This window comes from Euleptes europaea, chromosome 2 (assembly GCF_029931775.1).
Source record: "Euleptes europaea isolate rEulEur1 chromosome 2, rEulEur1.hap1, whole genome shotgun sequence".
Taxonomy (NCBI): Eukaryota; Metazoa; Chordata; class Lepidosauria; order Squamata; family Sphaerodactylidae; genus Euleptes; species Euleptes europaea.
The window spans coordinates 46,628,403-46,642,619 of record NC_079313.1 but is presented as its reverse complement, the minus strand read 5'-3'; positions in this window follow the sequence as shown (position 1 = coordinate 46,642,619).

Below are 14,217 nucleotides of genomic sequence, written 5' to 3'. Positions count from 1 at the left end.
GCAGGGCCTTTCTTATGTTCTTATGTTAAGTTGGGATTTTTTTGCCCCAATATGCATCACTTTACACTTGCTCACATTGAATCTCATTTGCCATTTTAATGTCCATTCTTCCAATTTGTAGAGATCCTTTTGGAGCTCTTCACAGTCCATTTTTGTTTTAACCACCCTAAATAATTTGGTGTCATCTGCAAACTTGGCCACCTCGCTGTTCACTCTCAACTCCAGGTCATTGATGAACAGGTTGAAAAGCACCAGTCCCAACACAGATACCTGAGGGACCCCACTGCTCACATTCCTCCACTGTGAGAACTGTCCGTTGATTCCTACTCTCTGCTTCCTATTTTTCAGACAGCTCTCAATCCATGAAAGGACTTGTCCTCTTATCCCATGACTATGAAGTTTGCTTAGCAGTCTTTGGTGGGGGACATTGTCAAAAGCCTTTTGGAAATCCAAATACAAAATCTCCAAAGGCTCATTCCTATCCACATACTTACTGACACTTTAAAAAAAAACTCTAAAAGGTTAGTGAGATATCAAAAAACTCTCAAACGTTAGTGATATCATTTGGTGAAAAACCGTCTGCACAGGGAAATCTGCCATTTTCCTGTGCATGGAAAACAAACATCCATCCAATCTGAATGGAAATGAAACCTGACACATCTTCACAACATGACAACACTTCTAAGATTTCTTAAACCCAATACACCTCCCTTTTCTTAAATTGCAATACAAAATCGAAACAATATCTTTTTTTTCCCCCAGTGCACACCCCTAATAGGCTTCTCGGGGGTACCAAGTTCTGTCACCAGAAAGAACTTAAAAACCCTGAGGCTTACATACTGCACACTGCAGATTGGATCCCTGCCTGTATTGTTAAAACCTACATGTTGATGCACTAAGCATAGATATAGCTACTATTATATGGGTGCAACTGGACATTTGGGTGTGTAGGTATGTTATATAATTTTGCTTCTGTCAGTCTACAGTCAAAAACAGAAATGTGCTATTTTAGGGGACAATGCTGAAGCGGCAAGTCTCAGTACATGTATGCATGAAGTTATTGTCAAGGTCTGAAAGGTTTGGCAACCAATCAAAATCATCCTATGCAGCCCGTTTTGAGATGCTCCTTATACAATGACTGCCAGTTACAATTTCATTAGCACTACATTGTTGCCATGGCAATGTGATACCAACTCAATTGATGGGCTTTTCATCATGGGCTTATTACGGAATTTCTCTTTCCATCAAAGACACATTATAGGAAAGCTGCCAACAGACCCTATAATCTAAACTTTAACAAGGATTTCTTCTCACTATGAGGTGGAAACGAAGCAGAATGTCTGCTTTGTGAAATCCAGCCCAGGCTAGACACAAAGAGAGGAGAGTTGTGATGTGACACACATGTCAAGTTCTAATTCAGAAACCAGGAGAGTTGTAATATTTTCCACCAGGCATCTACATACCCTGCTGTCGTATGCCCAAAGAATATGATAATCATATGTGATATCACATTTTATATGAGAATGCCACAATCTAGGACACTTCCCTAGTATTTCAGACTAACTGTGGATATTTTAGGCAAGGGAATTTCATCAGCTTTCTCTGTACCTTACACAATTTTCAGTTTGAAATAAATCTGCAATCCTACTGAGGTTGATGTTCAAAATCTATTACATTAAAGTAGACTTTATTATTCCTTGAGGGCCAGGTTAACGTATAGCCGAGGAAATGCAAGAAGTCCACAAGCGCGTAACATTCATATCACATTTGCCTGTTAGAATGCTGGGAATCTCCTTTTGTAAAGATTCTAGTCCTCATCATAACAGAGAAAATAGGAAGAAATACAAAAAACACTATATATATTATATCACCTGCACACTGTGTCTTACAGATAGACACAATGAACTTTTAAAGCCAGCCTGCGATTGACTTTTGAATAATGATTTGGACTATGACTTATAAAACATGTCAAGTCTTATGCATTTTATTTGGAAGTAAGGTCCACACTGTCTTTAAATGGGCCAGGTCAGCATGCATAGGACTGCAGTCTGAGACTCTTGTGCCCCTGAGCTGCAGCTGCAAGTAGACCTTAAGTATATGGTGCAACAAACTGTACTAATATTGTAACAAATCCCATTGTCCTGCCAAAGATGCTGGATTTGTCCTGCAATCAAAATTACCACATATATGTGAAAGTTTCTTGTACACTGGGTTGTATCCAACCAGATCCAGTCTAAGGATTTGGGGAACCCTAGGCTAGGGAGCCCAATTGCCCCTCCAACACCATGGAGAAGTGGTAAGATGACAACCCCCCCAGGCCATGAGAAGATTGCTCCCACCTTCCTCCCTGCACCACAGCAAGAAGCTGCTGTTGGCCCTCCTCACCCTCCCTGTGGTGGAATGAGGCATGGTACAGCATTGCCTATCCTCCTCAATCCCACACCATGGCAGAAAGTTACCACCTACCTTCTTGCCCCCTCCCCATCAGGCAAGGTAGTTAGGTGTGGCAGAGTTTAGGAGGAATAGGGCTAGCTCTACCCTGCCCCCCCCCCAACAGAGGGCGAGAAGAAGGGTACAGGCTCCCTGCCAGCCCCCCACTGGGACCAGGGGTGGCTTCCAAAAGCAGGTTAGGATTGAGCAGGATTACCAATGCAGCTTTCTAAAGCTGGATCACCAATGCACCATTCTCTATTGAATACCTGTTGGGAAGATCAGATCTACATGTCTCCCTATCGTTGCAACATTGTTTAAAGAAAAGGATGATGAAATTCTTACATGATGTTGTGGAATGATCTAGACATCCTGTTCCTTTTCTCTACGTTTACACTGGAATTATACCTACCTCTTCACGTGACTTCAGTGATGTTGCTGTCTTCTTTTGCACTTGTTACTCTACTATATGGACTCTGACTTCTACATCACCAATGTTTGATTGTTCTACTAGCTCATACTTCCATTGGAATGTGTTACATAGAATGTTAGTACATATGGTTTACTTGGAATACCCTACTGACCTGCATTTGTCACTCCACATAGTATTTTCAGTCGCGCTGCTCCTTGGGCGTGGCCGGTGCGGGGGTCTCTGACCTGGAGGACGCTGAGGCTGAGACAATCTCTTCCGCCTCAGACCAATCCGAGGGGGAGTCAGAGCTCGACTCTCCCTCGGCCGTCGCCAGGTTGCCACAGGACACACCTTGTAGCTCAACTCTGGCTTTCTTATCCTCCCCGGCAGGCAGACTTCTCTGGCCTTATATACCCTCCAGGCCAGAGAAGCCCCTCCCAGCTCCGCCCCTAACCCTCCCCCAGGAAATCCATATAAGGGCGGGGAGGGCTGGCTTCCACGCCCTAGGCAGTCAGGCGTGGTCCCCGCCGCTTCCCCGCCCTCGCCCACCCGCCGATCAGCTGGGCCGCGGGTGGGGCCGCTCCCGCTGCGGCCCTCTCCATGCCCTTCCCGGGCGCTCCTACTCTGGCCGCCGGCCCTGTAGGCTGGCGGTCCTCAGCGGCCCCTGCCTCGCCGGTGCAGGGGCGGCATGCGGCGCCTCCAGCTGGTGCGCCTGGGATGGCGCCGGTTTGGGTCCCGGCCCCCTCAGCGGCGTCTGGGCTGGTGCAGCGTCGGCCCGCGGCTCCTGCTTGGGTCGGGCTGGCGGGTCGTCTGCTGGCGGCTCCTGCGGCGGCTCCTGCTGGGCTCCCTCCTCGCCGGCCGGCTTGCAGGGCTGCTGGGGGGAGAGGGAGCCGCGGTGACGACGCCCTCCGAGGCCCCCCGGTGAGTGTGGGGGCCGCCTCTAGGCCCGGGAAGGGGGTTTGGGGGCCCCTCCCAGGACAAACCTCTCCCCTTAAGACCCTGGAAACCCCGCTGTCTCCATCCTCGTATACCCGGGACAGGTAGTCGGCTGGGACATGCTGCGCCCCGGGGCGATGTCGAATATCAAAGGAGAAGGGTAGGAGCGACAGGTACCACCGGAGCACTCGGGGATTGTGGTCTTTGGTCCTGTGGATCCACATTAGGGGTGCATGATCCGTCACTAAGGTGAAGTGGTTGTTGTCCAAGTAATACTGGAGGGCTCCCACCGCCCATTTTACTGCTAATGCTTCCTTTTCTATGGTGGCATAATTTTTCTCGGCTGGTCTCAATTTGCGATTTAGGAAGAGGACGGGGTGTTCCTGGCCGTCGACATCCTGAGTAAGCACGGCGCCAAGGCTGGACTCCGATGCATCCGTATGGACCGAAAAAGGGCGAGAAAAATCTGGATTGTGGAGCACCGGCTCTTGTGAGAGGGCCTGTTGGAGATCCTGGAACGCCTTGAAGACTGCTGGGGTCCAACGAATCGTGTTTGGGCAGGTCTTCTGTAGGCAATCGTCAGGGCACTTGCTCGACTAGCGAAATGGGGAATAAACTTGCTATAATAGCCGACCAATCCTAAAAATTTCCTGAGTTGTTTCTTGGTGCGGGGTGGGGGAGTCTGCTCAAGTGATGTGACTTTGTCAGGCAGGGGCCGTAAAGACCCCTGGCCCACGATGTATCCGAGGTATCTGATTTCACGGAACCCCAGGTGGCTTTTGGTGGGGTTTACTCAAAGCCCGGCGGCATGAAGAGCCCGTAGCACTTTTTCCAGATGCCATAGGTGGTCCTCCCACGTAGCACTGAAGATGACTATGTCGTCTATGTAGGCCAGGGCGAAACCTCGACACTGGCTTAACACCTGGTCCACCATCCGTTGGAAAGTGGCTGCGGCCCCATGTAAGCCAAAAGGCATCATGGTGAATTGATAGAGTCCTGAGGGGGTGGCGAAGGCTGTCTTCTCCTTGTCTTCAGGGGCCATGGGGATCTGCCAATAGCCCTTGGTCAAGTCAAGGGCCGACAAGTACTGGGCTTCGCCTAGCTGATCTATCAACAAGTCGGCCCTTGGCATAGGATACGCATCATACTGGGCCAGTTTGTTAATGGCTCTATAGTCCACACAGAAGCGGGTGCTCCCATCGGGTTTGGGCACTAGCACGATGGGGCTTCGCCAAGCGCTTTTAGAGGGCTCTATCACACCTAGGTCTAACATTTTGACCTCTTCCTGCTCTATGGCTTGCCATCGTTGATGAGGAACGGGCCTCCACGGGACCCGTGCCACTTTTCCCTCCGGTGTTCAAACAGCATGTTGCACCCCTTGGATACGCCCGGGGGTCGACGAAAAAACCGGTGGTAAGGAGCTCACTAAGTGCCGTAATTGCTTTTGTTGGTCCACGGGTAGAGCTGAGTCGATCGTGGGGAGGGCTCCGGTCGTCGATGTGGGCTCCCAGGGTAGCTCACCCGTCGGTAAATCCAAGGGTTCTACTCCCAACCGACACTCGGCTTGTATCCCCTGCCGTTCTACCCATTCCTTCAAGTCGTTGATATGGAGCCGTTTACATTGTCGACGCGAGTCGCCACATTGCACCTCATAAGAACATGGTCCCAATACCCGGAGTACTTTGAATGGCCCTCTCCACGGGTTTTTCTCACTTGGCCCAAAGATCCGTCCTTTCACCAGAACTTGGGCCCCCGCCACTAGCTGGCGCTCCTTGGTCCCCACATCATACCGCCCTTTGTCCGTGGCTTGGGTTCGCTCCAAATTTTTCCTGGCCAACTCTTGGGCGATTCGTAGTCGCTCCTGTAGTTGACGCACATACTCCTGCGGCTCCTGTCCCGTCTTGGACCCTGAGACCCCCGTCCATTGGCCTGCCATGAGCTTCAAAATCCCCCGGGGCTTCCGCCCATATAAAAGCTCGAAGGGCACATACCCCGTCGAGGTCTGAGGAGTCTCCCGAATAGCAAACAACACAGGGTCCAGGAACAAATCCCATTGATTGGGGTGGTCTCCCGCTAATTTCCGCAGCATCGCTTTGAGCGTCTGGTTTAGCCTCTCTACCAGCCCGTCGGTCTGGGGGTGGGCCACTGCTGTAAACACCTGGCGTACCCCCAGGGCCCGACACACCTGCTTGGTTACAGCTGCTGTAAAGGATCCCCCCCTATCCGTGACGATTTCCCGGGGAATCCCGACTTGGGAGAAGAACCTGATCAATGCCCTGCATACCCCTGGGGCTTGCATGGTCCGTAAAGGAATTGCCTCAGGGTAGCGGGTGGCATAGTCGATGATCACCAGTATAAACCGGAACCCCCGCGGAGTTTTAGGGAGTGGCCCCACAAAGTCCATGGCAATGCGGTCGAACGGGGTGTGGATTATCGGTAGGGGGTGTAGGGGGGCTTTGGGGGGCCGTCGCCCTTCCCACATCTGGCACCGGGGCAAGATCGGCAGGATTGCTTCACTTCCCTGGAGACTGTGGGCCAGAAATATTCTGCTTGGAGACGAGCCAAGGTATTCTTAACCCCCTAGTGGCCTGCCCAACTATGATTGTGGCTCAGCTCCAACAGCCGAGCGCGATAGGCCAAGGGGACTAGCAACTGCCGGGTTTCGCCCGTACCCCCACGCACTACCCGATACCAGACCCCTCCCTCCTTCTGGATTTGGGGCCAACGGTTGGCCAGGCGGTCATCCAGGATTTGTTCTTCACTTACCGCTACCAGCTTTCGCAACCCGGCCAGTGAGGGGTCCTGGTTTGGGGCTTCCTGGAAGCTAGGGTCGCCTTGCCACTGGGTCGTTCCTCCGGGTAGGTGTTCAGGCGGGTCGCCTCTATCCGGGGAACCTCTTCTCTCAACTCGCGACGGGCCTGGTTGGGCGTCATCCGTGGCCTCAATGATCCAACCTTTATTCTGACTGGTCCGGCGTTGAGTCCCTTTCAACATGTCAGCAAAAAACGGGGCATCCCGTCCAACCAACAGGGGATACGGTAACTGAGACACTCGCGCCACCTCCATCTGGTAAGGCCTGTTGCGCCACTTTACGTGGATGCTAACTATGGGATAATGCTCGACATGACGATGGAAACAAGCGATGGTGGCTATCCGGAGTACCGGGAGGCCTTTAGGCAGTAGGGTCATGCGCACCATGGAAATCGAGGAACCGCTGTCGATTAGCGCGGCCCGTGGACGTCCGTCCAACACGAGCGTATCTACCAGCGCCTCTGGGCGAGGGTCTACCGGCTCCACATGCCACACGTTGTCTATGCCTAGATCGCATTCCATGGTGGGGCAATCACAGCGGAGGTGGCCCCACTGACCGCAAGTGAAGCAGGGTCCCAGCCCCTTAGGCTCGGGCTTATGAGATTCCTCTCCCGTATTTCGACTTCCTTCACTCGCGAGGAAAGGCCGAGACGCCGCGCCTGGTGCGAGCGCCCCTTGAGGACGAAGACCCCAGTTGGAGGGGATCCGAGCCGACTGGCGCGCCCGTCCACCCCTGTTACCTCCTTCCGGGCCTCGGGGTCGCACGTCGCCTCGCCCGGGGTCCCGAGGGAGTTCTCTCTGGTCCAACCCCAACACATTTTCTAGGAGGACCATGGCCTCCTCCACGGTTTTGGGCCTATTGCATATGATCCAGTCCCTCGCTCTCGGAGGTACCACCTGTACTAGCTGCTCCAGCACTATACGGTCCACTATGGCTTTACTTTCCCCTGACTTAGGTTGGAGCCACCGATAGGCCGCGTCTCGCAGCGCATTCACGAAGGCTCGAGGCGCCTCTCCCTTCTTCCAGCTGAGTGACCGGAATTTGTGGCGATATGTCTCATCCGAGATTGCGTAGCGTTCCAGGAGACATGCCTTCAGGCGATCATAATTCCCACCCTCTTCCTTGGGCATGGCTTTTAGGGCAGCTTGCGCAGGACCCATCAAGTAAGGCCCCAGAATGGTGGACCAACGGTCCTTGGGCCACCCGGAGGCCTCGGCCATCCGCTCAAAGGCCTCAAGGTACCCGTCCACCTCGTCGTCCGGCCCCAATTTTGATAGCAACACTGCTGGCATCCGTATTTCGGGGCCCGGTGGGGTTCCCCCGGTTCCTGCCCCCCTTCCTGTCTCGAAGGTACGACATATGTCTCGCACGAGGGCGGCTTGAACGTCTAGAGTTTGCCGGGCCATATCCTGCATCAAGCGGGTTTGCGACTCCTGTTGCTGCCTCCATAGGTCTTGCATTAGGCGACTCTGTTGCTCCGTTAACCACTTGCCAAACTGATTCAGGTCGGCCGGGGTGCCAGTTGGGGCTTCCCCTGGCTCCATGGCCCGGGTCGTCGTTCCTGTAGGCCACTGCAAGAGGGGTGCTCTCAGAATCGGCCATGTAGCTTTCCAGCCTGGGGGGGCGGGGATTTTTGGTGGAGCGCGCCGGCCTATAGCGCCAATGCCCGCATTCTCCACCACCTTGTAGCGCTGCTCCTTGGGCGTGGCTGGTGCGGGGGTCTCTGACCTGGAGGACGCTGAGGCTGAGACAATCTCTTCCGCCTCAGACCAATCCGAGGGGGAGTCAGAGCTCGACTCTCCCTCGGCCGTCGCCAGGTTGCCACAGGACACACCTTGTAGCTCAACTCTGGCTTTCTTATCCTCCCCGGCAGGCAGACTTCTCTGGCCTTATATACCCTCCAGGCCAGAGAAGCCCCTCCCAGCTCCGCCCCTAACCCTCCCCCAGGAAATCCATATAAGGGCGGGGAGGGCTGGCTTCCATGCCCTAGGCAGTCAGGCGTGGTCCCCGCCGCTTTCCCGGCCTCGCCCACCCGCCGATCAGCTGGGCCGCGGGTGGGGCCGCTCCCACTGCGGCCCTCTCCATGCCCTTCCTGGGCGCTCCTACTCTGGCCGCCGGCCCTGTAGGCTGGCGGCCCTCAGCGGCCCCTGCCTCGCCGGTGCAGGGGCGGCATGCTGCGCCTCCAGCTGGGGCGCCTGGGATGGTGCCGGTTTGGGTCCCGGCCCCCTCAGCGGCGTCTGGGCTGGTGCAGCGTCGGCCCGCGGCTCCTGCCGCGGCTTGGGTCGGGCTGGCGGGTCGTCTGCTGGCGGCTCCTGCGGCGGCTCCTGCTGGGCTCCCTCCTCGCCGGCCGGCTTGCAGGGCTGCTGGGGGGAGAGGGAGCCGCAGTGACGCCGCCCTCCGAGGCCCCCCGGTGAGTGTGGGGGCCGCCCCTAGGCCCGGGAAGGGGGTTTGGGGGCCCCTCCCGGGACATTTTCATGTGTGTCTGAGCATATGTTATGAGTTACTAGTAAAATCATTATTATTAGTAGCCATTGCCTGGATGTTTTCCAGTGTTTTTGTATTCACCTAGCCATTTATACTGATGTTTGTATTACAGCTGTACATTTAGCATTAGAGTGGTCAGAAAAGCACGTGACATATTTGCCATCATCCTGGATATTTTTATCAATATTTATTTGTGAATAAACAGTTACACTGCTGAACCTTAAACAATGCATGAATAATGTTCTCAACTAACTGACCATTATCTCAAACAAAACCTAAGAACTGCTTGATTTTTAGACCTGCACAGATATCATAACAGAAGATATGCTAGTATCTCAAATGATCATGTTTATGCACATGTGATACAATTATGTTTGTTAATGCATAAAACATATGACAATTCTCCAGCATCATTTGTTTCTCTTGAAGCCTTCTATAGTAAAGACTTGGTAAGGAATAAATGTCATTCACCAATGAATGGTCTTATTGGCTCAATGAAACTTATTCTTCAATTGAAAATAAATACATATCACTGCCTTATGCCTAGACAGATCATTGGTTTATCTAGTTTAGTATTGTATACTTTGACTGGGCAGTGGACCTCTAGAGTCGTAGATGGGAGGTCTTTCCCGTTGCTTGCCATCTAAGGGCCAAAAAACACAAGTTGGGTTGGGGATCTCCTAACCCCACTTGTGGTCACATGTGACACTAAGGAACAGAAGTTCCAAAGCATTCTAGGGCTGATTCAGGTCAATGCAGTGTGAGTGGAAGAGGGACTTCAGACTTCCCTCCTGTGTGGTTTTCCCCAACTGAAATGTTCACGGAGGGGGTCCTGTTTGCATCAAGGGGGGTGTCACATGCTTCAGCCACTACATGTAGAGCCCCATAGGGGAATCCCAACCTGACTCATGTCACATGTTGTGTCTAGTTTGGCCTTAAGAGCCATTAACTGGCAATTCTGGGAATTAGATCTGAGCCCTTCTGTGTGATAAGTATGTGCTGTACCACTGAGCCTGGTAATAAACTTTCCTTGGATCAGAAATGGCTCTGGAGGAGGGGGAAGATCCTATACCATCAGTGTTTTCTGTTGGTGGTTTGTGGGATGCAAGCCCATTAACTCTAGCCGATTAATCAGCTATGGGGCTTGTTGGTTAATATTGCCATGGAAATAAGTATAGATTGTAGCTCTAAAAAATGAAAATGATTGTCTTAAATGATTGCTGCCAGTTAAATAGAGGCTACAATCCTAAGAACACTTTACCTTTGAGCTTAGTAGGATTTACTACTGACTGAATTGCTCAAAATTCCACTGTAAAGCTGCCATAGATAATACAGTGATTTTAATATTTGTTAAAGGGAAAAACATAAGAAACTGTGTTGATCTGGAGGCTTCAGTGGGACAAATATGACTCTGAGAGCTAAACAAAGGAGAGCTGGGAAGTTCCATGAATGGAGCTCTGAGCGTTTCCCCCCCCCCTCTTTAAAAACTGGTATGTGAGGCCTTGATTTAGATTAAGGCTGTGTCCTGAAGGAAGGGGGAGGTGAAGGTTTCCTCCTGCACTGTTTTCTTGACCTGAAACTGCCCCCAAGAAACTGTTAGTTGCCCCTTTGGGGAACAATTCAGGTACTAATACCAGTTTCAGAGTTCTGCCTCTACTGTAGATGCTGCCTGGTGATGCAATGTATGTGCCCCCAGAAAGAAGAAGAAAAATGCAACATCAAAAGGAGAGTGACGGTTTTGCTTCAGTGTTAGCTGGAGACTGGAACAACAGCTGCTGATAGCTTTAAGGGAAGCAGCAGGTAACTTGCTTACTTGTGCTCAATTTTTTTTCTCCTCATGGATTTTCATTGTTTGGTTGATTATTGTATCCTGCTTAGATAAGGCATACCTTTTTTCCTTCCATTGCACGAGGTGGGTTACAATTCAGTCTATCGTTTCTTAGCTTTATCGTGTTGGGTTTGTTTTGATGTCAATGGTAGATTATAGGGGTGAGATAACAGTCAGGATAATAAAAAATGTGCTTTCCATTATAGATGAGAAGTTTGGTTGACGTTACAAAAGTGCCATCAAAGCTCTTGCTGTGTGAGGAATGACAGAGGTGCACAAATGGGAGGGGAAGATTTTATTCTATGAACAATGCACAATGTCCATGGAAATTGAGGCACTTGGTAGCGTTGCTCTGGTTTGGGAAATTTCTGGAGATTTTGGGGGTGGTGCCTGGGAAGGGCATGGTTTGGGGAGAGGAGGGACCTCAGCAGAATGTACTGCCATTGAGTCCACCCTCCAAAGCAGTCATTTTATCCAGGATAACTGATCTCTGTAGCCTGGAGGCCAGTTGTAATTCCTGGAGATCTCTATCCACTACCTGGTGGTTGGCGACCCTAGCACCTGGTAATTAGATACCTCATCCATGAACCTGGCCAAAGCACTGCAACTACTCTGCTGTGAACAACATGCCATTCAGGAGCTTATTTACTTATTTACTTCATTTATGATTTGCCTTTCTAACCAATGAGGACCAGAGCAGCTTACATTATTCTCTGTTCCTCCATTTTATTCTCACAACAATCCTGTGAGATAGGTTATGCTGAGTGTGTGTGACTGACCCAAAACCATCCAGCAAGCTTCTATCGAAGAGTGGGGCTTTGAACCTGGGTTTCCCAGATCCTATTCCAACAGTCTAACCACTATACCACATTAGAATTTGATCTCCCCATCTTTGATTTAGTTCTTATCTCTGGACTTTTAGCTTGATGTACAGAAGTAAAACTTTTGCAGTCTTACACAGATGAACCAGGAAACTGAAATCTAGAAAAACTATTTTCAATGTCTGGTGGTGTAAGAACAGTAAACTACCAGTACCCTGAACTTGTGCACCAGCTTTCCTTAGCAGCAGCATAAGCAATGTCTTGCCATGTTCTCTCAAGAAGTCCTGGTCCTCTTCTTTATTCTTATTTATGGTTTGCATGCCCTGACCTGGAGGGCCCAGGCTAGCCCAATCTCATGAAATCTCAGAAGCTAAGCAGGGTTAGCCCTGGTTAGTATTTGGGTGGCAGACCACCAAGGAATTCCAGGGTTACTACGCAGAGGAAGGCAATGGCAAACTACCTCTGTAAGTCTCTTGCCTTGAAAATCCTAAGGGGTTACCATGAAACAGCTGTGTCTTTGTGGCACTTTATACACACACATGGCTTGTATGGAGATGGGGGCCTGGAGACAAGTGAATGGTTTGTCAGAGGTAGGCAATCTACAAGTAATTATGTTCAAACACCTGTCAGTTCAGCTCATGTCCTCCTTGCTAGTTGTGAGCAGGGAGCCAGTTGTTTGGCAAGCTGTTCAGATGTGTCTGGATGAATTGGGATATGCCTGTTTGCAGCACTCCATCACTTTCCCACACAATTAGATGGCTTTTTCATAGCAGTTGACCTCCTGCCTGCCACTCATCTCCCACTACTGCTTGCAATTTTAAAAGGCACATAGTAAAAAGAAAAATCACCTGAGATGTTGGTGTTGGATCCAATGATCTGTACCTGAAAGAACTGCAGGTCTTTCCCTCGTTCCCCTTCTTCCATCAAGCCTTTTCAGTACTGGGAAAGTTGATTCCCAAGGTTAGGGGACCCATGCTGACTGATATCCATGCAGGGAAATGGGGCACAACTCCAAGAGACAGGAATGACAATTTTGTCCTCTTCTTCCTTCAAACTCCAACCCCCAACCTGCAGGTCCCCTGACTGCTAGTGGGAGGGGAAAAAAGGAACGATCAGTGCCTTCTACTTATAGATTGTTGGATCCAACCATATGTCTCTGTGTGTCTTCAGTGTCCGTCAATGAACTAAGTTAATCTTGCAATCAGGTCTTGCAATCACTTGTTGAACAGATAACACTGACTACTCAGGTTTAAAGAGGGGATGAGTAAGAAGTGATTCTGTGCTTTATATATCCAATTAATTACATGCCCTGAATGACCATGAGCCTGAGGGATTCTGTGTCCTGAATGCTGGCAGAACTGAGGGCCAGAGGCTGGTAGTGTAGTCAGATAGCGGTCTGAGGCCCAATACCAGGCTGTTTTAGGTCTGTGTCCAAAGTGTCAGTACCAGAAGCAAAGTTCAAATGTTGAGTCAAAGTCCATTCCAAGGCCAAGGCTACCAGGGTCTCAGGCGGGGTCAGAGTCCACAGTGAACACAGCTTGTTCCCATACTGGCCTGGATACAAATGCCGGCTTAAATAGGTCAAACCAGCTGCTGCTTATACTCTGTCTCAACAATCCCTTCCTGGTGAAGTTCATTAGCCTTCTCACTGTCATCAGGGAGTGTTCCTCACTGGGTTTGTCTAGCACTCCTTCTACAATTTTGTAGTAGTGCTGTGAGTCTTTTGAGCCTCTGCTCCAGTGGATTTGGGGAGCTCTCTGGTGACACAGCCTGTGGCTGGCCCTCTGACACAGGTGAGTCCCCTGTGCTGGGTGGCTGTAGACACGGGGAGGACTCATATGTCTGTGGCTACTCAGCCTGCTACTGTTCCTCTCTTTCACTGCCTACTACTTCAAGGTCCTCCTCATCTGAGGAAGCCTCAGCAGGCTGCCCCATGACATACTGCCTCTTCTCTGATAAATATGATAATTTAGTTCTTGTATTGGGCAAAAGTAGCCACTGGTTAGAACAACCATCTAGTTACTGTGCAGGCACAAAGCTATTTGAAATGGTGCTATTGCTCAAGAGGGACTTCTCTAGGAATATCGAGGTGATCCATCAGAAGCCTGGTTCACCTACAATTTAGGGAGTTCAAACAAATTCCCTGCAGAATTGTCAGCATGTCTATCTGCAAGCTTCTAAGTCTCCACCTGAGCAATAGACTGTTCATATGGAGGTTGCCCTGTCCATTGCCTCTCCCCCTTGGGCCACCTTAAAGGGCTGTTGGCCCAGCCCAGGCAGGCCCAAGAGGGTCAAGGTTATCTGGCCATCCTTCACCTTCCACTCCAGGGTTAGGAGGCCTGGGCTGGCTTCACAGAGCTACATGTGGGTTTTCCTTCCCCTATCCTGCCCTGCTTGTTCCCCTCGGCTATGGGTGCAAATGGCCAGTATGGGGGAGTTCAGAGGCTGTGTACTCTCCCGCCCATTGAGCGAGTAGAAGGGATCTCACCAGGGC